The sequence below is a fragment of the Oncorhynchus kisutch genome, linkage group LG2 (genome assembly GCF_002021735.2).
Source record: "Oncorhynchus kisutch isolate 150728-3 linkage group LG2, Okis_V2, whole genome shotgun sequence".
Classification (NCBI taxonomy): Eukaryota; Metazoa; Chordata; class Actinopteri; order Salmoniformes; family Salmonidae; genus Oncorhynchus; species Oncorhynchus kisutch.
Window position 1 is genome coordinate 18,774,839 of NC_034175.2, and position 10,324 is coordinate 18,785,162.

The 10,324-nt window shown below is 41.4% G+C and overlaps 1 protein-coding gene across 1 annotated transcript in view; it reads right to left on the bottom strand.

Moving 5' to 3' along the window:
* The window catches only part of LOC109908687 (lamin-A), a 27,602-nt gene extending 27,123 nt beyond the window's left edge, over positions 1–479 (bottom strand). Inside the window, exon 1 of the mRNA XM_020507342.2 lies at positions 300–479. The gene's annotated coding sequence lies outside the window, so the exon portion shown is untranslated. The remainder of the gene's footprint in view (positions 1–299) is intronic.
* Between the last annotated feature and the right edge of the window lie 9,845 nt (positions 480–10,324).

A 10,324-nucleotide genomic window follows, 5' to 3' on the forward strand; every position in this document is an offset into this window, starting at 1 on the left:
CCCCTTCCTGCCTTCTGTTATCCATCCAGTCCAGACAATTATTCCTCCTTCAGTTAACACAGGCAGAAACAAAGGAATATAGGCGCCACCCACCGGCCAACTGTTAATGAGAACGCTGACTGACGTGAAGTGCAGGAATTACATTTGAGAAAACATATTATAGAAAGAAACTTGACGGAGCAATGCTGATTGAAAACAGCAAACCATTTCACCTGAAAATAAGTGGTAACCTATATATTTGCGGATAAACAAACTCACCTCAGACATATGGCCATATTGGCTTCTTTGATCAAACTTACCAAAACCAGGTGGGGACTTTTTGGTTTGTTTACAGATTAAAGAAAGCCACTTCAAAATCCTACGCATTTGTCATCCGGATGTTAAATTTAAGTAGCCTACAATTAGTTTGAAACACTGATGTAAACTACATGGCATATAATGTTACAGCCATCTGCAAATTTGATTAATTACATTGCTACGCCCGGCAACGTCTTCTTCTTTGGTATCATGGCGTTCGCTCATTTTGTTTGAGCATGCCGCCACCTACTGTGCGGTAGTGTGTTGTCAGTCAGGTTATATTAATTTTGTGACACAAAAATAAAAAAGGAACGGGGAAAGGGGAAAAAATGGCACCACTAACCGTACACCTAGATACAGGTGTATAGAACTGAGGAAGCTTTTTAATTTTGAGAATACACGGGAAAATAATTCTTATAAATTCCTGAATCAATTACATTCAATTACCACAAAAATGCCATGAAAAATGATAGAATGACAAACCAAATAGAGCCTCACAGTGGTGGTGTCATAATACCCATCGAATCTTGCGTTAAAAAGGGAAATAGTTCCAATCGTTTTTTCAGCTTAAATTTTTGCCATGGGGAATTTTAGAAACACTTCAAATAAGGGCTGTGTGTTGTGTAGGCTTACCCTGTTGTGAACTTTTGATAACCATGTAAATCTCTCTCAGACAAGGTGATGTTTACCAATATTTTAAGCTCTATTTACTCTCATATTTTAAAATCCTGTTTCCAGGATGCACCTTAGCCTCATAGTGAAGAGTCTGAATACTTATGTAAATCAAGTATTTTTAATACATTTGCTAAAACATTTTAAAAAGTGTTTTCGCTTTGTCATTATGGGGTATTGTGTGTAGATTGATAAGAAAAACATTTTTTAAATCCATTTTAGAATAAGACTGTAAAGTAACAAAATGTGGAAAAAGGGAAGGGGTACATCATGCAAGACTACAAAAATGTGCATGGTTATCAAATGGCTGAAAAACATCCCCACAGCATGATGCTGCCACCACCTTGCTTCACCGTAGGGATGGTGCCAGGTTCCCTCCAGACTTATTGCTTGACATTCAGGCCAAAGAATCTTGTTTCTCATGGCTTGAGAGTCCTTTAGGTGCCTTTTGGCAAACTCCAAGTGGGCTGTCATGTGCCTTTTATTGAGGAGTGGCTTCCGTCTGGCCACTCTACCAAAAGGCCTGATTGGTGGAGTGATGCAGAGATGGTTGTCCTTCTGGAAGGTTCTCCCATCTCCACAGAGGAACACTGGAGCTCTCTGACCAAGGCCCTTCTCCCATGATTGCTCAGTTTGGCCAGGCAGCCACCTCTAGGAAGAACCTTGGTGGTTCTAAACTTCTTCCATTTAAGAATGATGGAGGCCACTGTGTTCTTTGGGACCTTCAATGCTGCAGACATTGTTTGGTACCCTTCCCCAGATCTGTGCCTTGACACAATCCTGTCTCGGAGCTCTATGGACAATTCCTTCAACCTCACGGCTTGGTTTTTGCTCTGACATGTGGGACCTTATATAGACAGGTGTGTGCCTTTCCAAATCATGTGAAATTCATTGAATTTACCACAGGTGGACTCCAATTAAGTTGTTGAAACATCTCAAGTATAATCAATGGAAACAGGATGCACCTGAGCTCAATTTTGAGTCTCATAGTAAAGGGTCTGAATACTTATGTCAAATCAAATCAAATCAAATTTATTTATATAGCCCTTCGTACATCAGCTGATATCTCAAAGTGCTGTACAGAAACCCAGCCTAAAACCCCAAACAGCAAGCAATGCAGGTGTAGAAGCACGTATGTGTAAATCAGGTATTTCTGTTTGTTATTTTTAATACATTTGCGAAAACTTAAAAAGAAAACTGTTTTCGCTTTGTCATTATGGGGTATTCTGTGTAGATTGATTAGAAAAACATATTTTAAATCCATTTTAGAATAAGGCTGTAATGAAACAACATATGGAAAAAGGGAAGGAGTCTGAATACTTTCTGAATGCGCTGTAAATATGTAGGCTACAGCAGCCTAGAGGTAGGTAGTGTAAATGATGGTTTCTTCCCTGTCTTCTCTCTGGCGTTGGTGAGAATGATGAAGAACTGTAGGCTACACGTGTGCACTGTGAAGGCCCGTTGGAGGCTTGAAAACTTTGGCCAATCAGAACGTTGAAAAAAAAATGAAATTCACCTTGATGTTCATAAAACTCCACGACCCCCTCTTGCGCAGTGGAACCCAGAACAACCTGGTTACGGCGACACCATAACCAGAGTCGCTACCACAAATCACAAGAGCCTGACCCTCTCTGGAAGTTCATTTAGCCCTGCTAGGGATATTTAGCCTATATTGGCTATTGGTTGAGACATAGGGTCCGTTATAGCTTGGTATGTCAGGTTGGGAAATTGATAATTTGAATCAGGCCAAGTTGGAGGTAATAATGCATTTAGATTATAGTTAATTGAGATGCATGACTAGGCTACAACACACCAAAAATTGGATTTTTAAAACAAATTGCCTGCAATTTATGTTCACTACTTTATGTTCACTATTTATGTTCACTACTTGGTCAATTTATTTGATGATTAAATATATGCAAATACATTCTATGAATTGATAGTTCACTTCTGTTTTCTTTTATTCTATATTAGGGTATATTGTAACCATGTGTTCAAGCTAATTAAATCAAAGTTAATTTAGCGCTGTCCCTTTAGAACTACCAAGGGCGCTCCAATTGTTTAAAATAACACTCATCACGATCTGTTGGCTATATTTAATAGTCCTACTCATCACTTATTATATTATTACAAGTGGAAGATTATCACTTCTCACCATGGTGCTCATTTAGTAAAGTTAGTTCAAAGCTGAATCAATGTCTCACAAGATCACATGACAGAACCGAATATAACAGCATAGCATGTCTACCGTTGCAACAATAACACCTGCTAATTTCTAACTAGATTTTTAGGATGGTTAGCTAAAGCTGAATAGTATAACAACAAAAAATCTCAAAAGACAAACCTCAACAGAGCCACAAGGAAGAATATATGCTTTCATTGAAACAAAATACAAGAAAGGCTAATAGTTTGATGACACCATCTGCTCTAATTCGCTCACAAAACAGTAATTCAAGAAGATCGAAATGCATAGGCTATTCCCATGAAACTGATTGAGATCAATCAAATGATTGACGTGCAGATGCAGTTTCACCAGTAAAATGTGAAGAATAATCATCTAACTGATCCTACACCAGGCCAATGGCCCGGGAGGACGGGACTCTTACGTTCAACAAACCTTGCAACTCTTCTGCAGTAAAACCTTGTGCACCCAATGACTTCTCTGCAGGTGCCACCACATATATTTTCTGCGATTTATGTTCAATTTCTGCGGCATAGTTGATAACCATGGCAATGAACTCTAAGAACCAAACCTTACTGAAGCACAAATTCATATCACTCTGTATTGACCCTAGGCCTACTTCTCACCCTTGACCTATCATCCCCTTCTCTTTTCACTGTCTCAGCATACAGCGCTTTCTGTTCTACTCTAACCCTCAACCTGTCTCTCTAGCACAGGGTACTTCTGATCCCTAGCAACATGGGCACCCCGACAATTGGCACACACAGTTTTTTACACCGATACTACACATTCCTTTGTCCCATGCCCTCCTACACACTTCTCACATCTTGGATTCTCCCTCCTACACATTGCTGCAACATGATCATAAGTTTGGCATCTCTAACACCTTAATGTGTTTGGCACAAAAGCTCGCACTGGATAACTGCATAATCTTTACATGACTTGACCAGGTCTGCTTCAAAACTCAAAAGGACAGACAATGTAATGTCTTCTCAGTTTCACCTCATTTGCCACAAGGACTGCGTCGCACCAAACGGCGGGCTTCACAGAAGCAGGGAACTTTCCATTTCAGTTGCCTAATCTCAACATTTAATGCCACTCCAGTCAAAGGTGCCCTGCTCCGGAGAGCAAAGCAAGTCACAGGTCTTGTCCCTAGTCATTTGATGTGAAGCGTCTGCTTCCTCTGAACGGAAGAGACACAGAAAGTTATCACAAGTCCACTTCGAGCTACCTTCTGTCATGCATGCTCCCGTTCCTCCACTCTGGCGCTCGAGGGCACCAGGCGGTCCGTCATTATGCACACCTGTCACCATCGTTACGCGCATCAGCGCTTCATGGACTCCATTACTTTATTGATTGCCTCCCCTATATGTCACTTCCTCAGTTTCTTCCCCATGTCTGCATTAATGTCATTTTGTTTCCCCTGTCCAGCCCCTGTTTTTGTTTTGTTATATGTCTGTTTATCCATTTAATCTTCACTCCCTGTACTTGCTTCTTGTCTCCCAGTGTCTGTCCACAGAATGCAGACACCAATATTGGAAGGATCAGCAAGTTTCTTTGCCTTTTTGTTTGGGTTTGGTGACGTCGGGTCCGGGTGCTGAAGGAACCGGGGGTGCCTCAGCTGGCTCGTTTTGCTGGTTTTGTTTCGTTATATGTCCGTTTATCCATTAAATCTTCACTCCCTGTACTTGCTTCTCGTCTCCCAGAGTCTGTCCTCACACCTTCACCTATTTAACAGTACCCAACTTCTTTTCTACCCAGCCTAAGACTACATGTAGATCAGCCAAAAGGCAGGGATCCACTTTCTCCAAAAACTTCACTCCCATTGTGCCCGAATCATCCTTTGCATGTCCATCGGGGTGAGGCTCGGACTCAGGGGTCTTCACTATACCTGCCATCCCAGGTAATTCATCCCCACTGTAGTCAGGTAACATTTCTGTGCCATCAGAGACAGTGGAATACGGTTTGTACTTGGTACCATTCTTCCTCATCACACATCTTCACACTGTACTTGGCCCTTCTTCCTCGCTGTCCATAACCACGTCTATCTGTTCACCTCACTTTTGCTTGTGTCTTCATCCGTTGTATTGCTTGCAGAGCACGCAATGATCCTTGGCCCAATTAACAAGTCTGGCTATCTCTGGCGCGCCCGCCACCTGGCGACCATTGCTTTAATTAATGCTGGTGTGTGCGAGAAACGTTCCCCTAGGATACGTGAAGTGGCAGGTAGGAGGTTGCATAAAAAATACTTAACTATTTTCATTAAATATGAAATATTCCAATTCAAGAGGTGAGCACCCCTACTGAATTGTCGATATTTTCACAGTAGAACAGTTTGTTTTGAATAGAAAATGGGTCTAAATATGAGGCAAATTATCTGTAGGCGAGCTCTATTTGTTTCTTAGTTTAAGTTGACACTTTTCTTAAATGATCAGCCAACGTCTGGGCTGGGCCCGGTTTCTGAAGAGCATCTTAAGGCTAAGTTCATCGTTAGAACCATAATATCCTATGGTTCTAAGATGAATTTAGCCTTAAGATGCCCATCTACCATGGGTTAGATGACATTTTCACTTTTTCCCATTGCACTGATCAATTTGCATACAGTATAACAGCATTTGGTGTCATCAGATTTCCATAAAATGCAATAATTGAAATCTATCCATAATGTTGTTTGTTACAAGGGTCTGGATTTAATATACCTATTCTAATTGCTAGAAAATAATGACTATGCTCATAGAATTTAAATAAAAAATATGTAAATACAGAATCTGCATTAACATTGATACTGGAGGCTACACTGACTACTTTATTACCTACATTTATCTGTGGTTCTCTTTTGTTTTCAAAACGGGTCGCCAAACAACCTATGGGAACTCCACACAATATGTCATATGTGTAGGGTCACAAAGCCAAGCCTTGGCACACATATCCATGGTCTCACATCACCTCTGAGTTGGGACTCAATTAACTTGAAAAATAGTTATCTGGTCCCCACTCAATGTGCACATTCTGGGCTTGACATTGGACAATCAAATCATGCGAGCAACACTCTCCAGAAAGAGTGGTATCTTTGACAAATTGTCTTTCGACATTCAAACTGAGAAAACAGGTGACAGCGCTAGAGACCCAGAGACTCCTAGGACACCTAGCTGCTGCAGTCCATTTTGTACCATTAGGCTTGCTCCACATGCGGCCAATACAGCGCTGGTATAACAGAAGGGACAAACACAAAAAGATGACCATTTCAATTAGTTGCTGGAGAGAAATACAGTGGTGACCCCTAGCACTTCAAACTCCCAGTGGAGTTCTCCTAGCCACAGTTCACAACCAGGTGTGACGAAGACTCAGGAAGCAGGTGCAGTCGGTGAGTTTCATCAGAATGACATAGAGCGAATACAAAAACAGGCGTAGCATCTGAAGATGAAAACAGAAACAATACTGCCTGATGGGTGATACATCAGAGTGCTAGATAAAGGGGAAGTAATAAGGGTAGTGATGAAGTCCAGGTGTGCCTAATGATGGGGCACAGGTGTGCGTAATGATGAGTTGCCAGGACCGGTAGTTAGTATACCAGCGATGTCATGAGCCGGAGCAGGACTAGACGTGAAACCCGGGTGACTTTGACCCCAGATGCCTTCCTACAGGGATGGGGAGTGGTCTTGAACCAGTCAGTGGTCCATGGTGTATGGTCAGCACCATGGACAATGGCTACGTAAACGTACTGGAGCGCCAGGAGGTTCACCTTGCACTCTGGCACTTCCTCCCAGTACTGAGAGGACAACATGTACTGATAAGGACACGGCACACCCTGTCAACCCAGATAAGTGAGCGTACTGTGAACCTTGTACTTATCAACCATCAGTGAGATGGACGTAAATAGTGACCTTCCACTCTTGATGCTGTTGCACCCAATTGAAGCCTCATGTTGTAGGTTCTAGCTTTCAGCTTGCTTGTGTATACAGTTGTACGCCACAGTTGAAATGTTGTGTTACCCTGTTGAGTAATTATATTATGTTGCATCCTGTGGTGGAAATAAGGACATCCCAGGGACTCATCTGGAATAAGTTAAATGGTGAGTTATCTCACTCTTTTGTTTGAAAGACAGCCTTTCCCATGGGTTGTTTGGTGACCAGTTACGAAAATGAAAGAAAACGTTGGATTATGGATGTAACCTTGGTTCTCTGAGTAGAGTAATGGGTCGCCAAGCTTTCATGTCGTTCCTCCACCTCCGTGGACTTCAAGTGAATTAATAGACAGTAGGTCATGCCACACCACCTTTTATAGTGACAGGTCATGTAGGTACATGCTATTAAGTATCATCACGGGAAGGGGAAGGAGTTCCCATAAGTAATTTGGCGGCCCCTTACTCTACTCAGAGAAGCATGGTTACGTCTGTAACCCAACGATCTATGTATGTACACTGCTTTGTTAAGCATTATGACTTTGTTCACCTAGAATAAACACACAAAAAGACCAGAAAAAGTACAAGAGATTAAAGTAACTGTCAGTGGTGTAAAGTACTTAAGTAAAAATACTTTAAAGTACCATTTTAAGTAGTTTTTTGGGGGTATCTGTACTTCACTATTTATATTTTTGACTACTTTTACTTCACTACATTCCTTAAGAAATATTGTACATTTTCCTTGACACCCAAAAGTACTCGTTACATTTTGAATGCTTAGCAAGACAGGAAAATAGTCAAATTCACGCACTTATCTACCAAACATCCCATGTCATCCCTACTGCCTCTGATCTAGCGGACTCCCTAAACCAACATGCTTTGTTTGTAGATTATGTCTGTGTCACGCCCTGATCTGTTTCACCTGTCTTTGTGCTTGTCTCCATCCCCCTCCAGGTGTCGCCCATCTTCCCCATTATCCCCTGTGTACTTATACCTGTGTTTTCTGTTTGTCTGTTGCCAGTTTGTCTTGTTTGTCAAGCTTACCAGCATTTGTCCTGTCAGCGCCTGTCTTTTCCCAGCCTCTCCTTTTCCCGTCCTCCTGGTTATTGACTCTGCCCGTCCCTGAGCCTGCCTGCCGTCCTGTACCTTTGTTCGTACTCTGGATTATCGACCCCTGCCTATCTTGACCTGTCGTTTGCCTGCCCCGGTGGTTATTATAAACATTGTTACTTCACACATTCTACACTCGGGTCTTACCTTGATCCCTGATGGTCTGAGTGTTGGAGTGTGACCCACGCTTTCCGTAAATTAAAAAAACAAGATAATGGTGCCATCTGGTTTTCTTAATTTAAGGAATTTGAAATGATTTATACTTTAAGTATATTTTAAACCAAATACTTTTACTCAAGTAGAATTTTACTGGGTGACTTTTACTTTTACTTGAGTCATTTTCTATTAAATGATCTTTTACTCAAGTATGACGGTTGGGTACTTTTTCCACCACTGGTAACTGTCTAGGGAAAGTCTAAGTTTTAAAAGTTTATATTCTGTTAACATATCCCAAATAATGGAAAAAAAACACTTGTATCTCAAACAGACCACTTCAAAAAATGCTTGCTAGTTCCCCATAGAGGATGATGAGCTGGCCAATCAGCGGTCTACTATCATTAATATTTTTAATGATCGGTATACGCCCACACCATTCTGTTGGGGTACTCCCAAAACGTTCCCAATCTAATCCAACTGTATTTGTCACAAGCGCCGAATACAACGGGTGTAGACTTTACTGTGAAAGGCTTATTTAAGAGTCCTTTCCCAACAATGCAGCGTTAAAAAAATGTATAAATAATAATGAACTAAAAATGTAATAAAACAAGAAATAGTAACACAAAATAACGAGGCTATATAACAGTACAGAGTCAATGTGCAGGGGTATGAGGTAATTAAGGTAATATGTACATATAGGTAGGGATAAAAGTGACTAGGCAATCAGGATATATAATAAACAGAGTAGCAGCAGTGCATGTGAAGTGTATAAAAGAGTGTGTGTGTGTTTGGCGTATATGTGTGTGTTGGAGTGATGCCATATGTAGTGTGTATGGGTATAGTCTAGTGAGTGTGCATAGAGCCAGTGGAGTTTTGTTTTTAAAATTAAAACACAGAAAAGCTGTTTTTTAACATACTTCATTACCATTTTTTTAAAGGAAAACTATTTTACACAGTAATTAATTTTAGGCCATATTTGATAGAAATCTAGAAACACTGGACAGTTACTTTAAGGCTGAAGCTTGACTTCAGTATCTTATGGGTGATATCATCAGAGAGTGGGAAACATGAGGTGAGGTGAACCGTACTCATCACTAGGTGTGTCACTACCTGCTGAGCATCGATGTGATCAGTTTGCTCAGAGAGAGAGAGGGAGGGAGGGGGGGGTGACCTAATACCCGAGAAAAGCGATGAAGTCATAGCCACCTGACTCATTATTCCCAGCTGAGACTAGCTTTGTGTGTGTGTGTGTGTGTGTGGGTGTGTGTGTGTGCGTGTGCACAAGAGAGAAAGTGAGTGTATGCCTGTCCAGGGAGTTGTTGGGGGGATCATGCCTTTAATAGCGAAAGAGGGTGTTGAATAAACCTTGGTGTGGATATGTTTGTCACACCAATCCTACCACTCTCCTGTTAAACACATTCCCTCACATACAGTAAATGGAGCTTGCCTTGTAGTGAGAGAAACACATTAACAGCCTCACTTACAGAGAAGTTTTATGGGGCTGTATTTATGGATTGCCGTTCATTGAGAAAATGCTGCCGTTTCATTGACAACTTCTACCGTGTTCAGTGAACAAACACAATCAATTGGAGAAAGTCAGAGACAAATAAAACCAGCAAAGACCTGGTTTAAGTGAATAACATGATAAGTGTCATGTTTGTCTGAGTCAAGCTAACTGATTATGGTTTATGTGAAATAATCTGCAATATTAAACTGATCCTCTTACCGAGGATTCTATTGCCGTCTTGTCTGTGCAAAGCTGTTGCAACGCAGGGCATTTTAGGCTATAGTCGGCTTAGAATGAGATATTAGTGCAAGATATGACATGGTGACATCATATGCAGGACGTGTTACGTCATCCACAAGTGCTGGTTCACTGTATGACATCAGCATGAGGCGCCAGGCCAACATCTCCATTGTGCTCATAGCATCATTCAGGCGACAGCAGGCGAACCAAACATGTCATGAAAGGACATCTGGACATGAAAGTCAAAGGGATGCCCCTT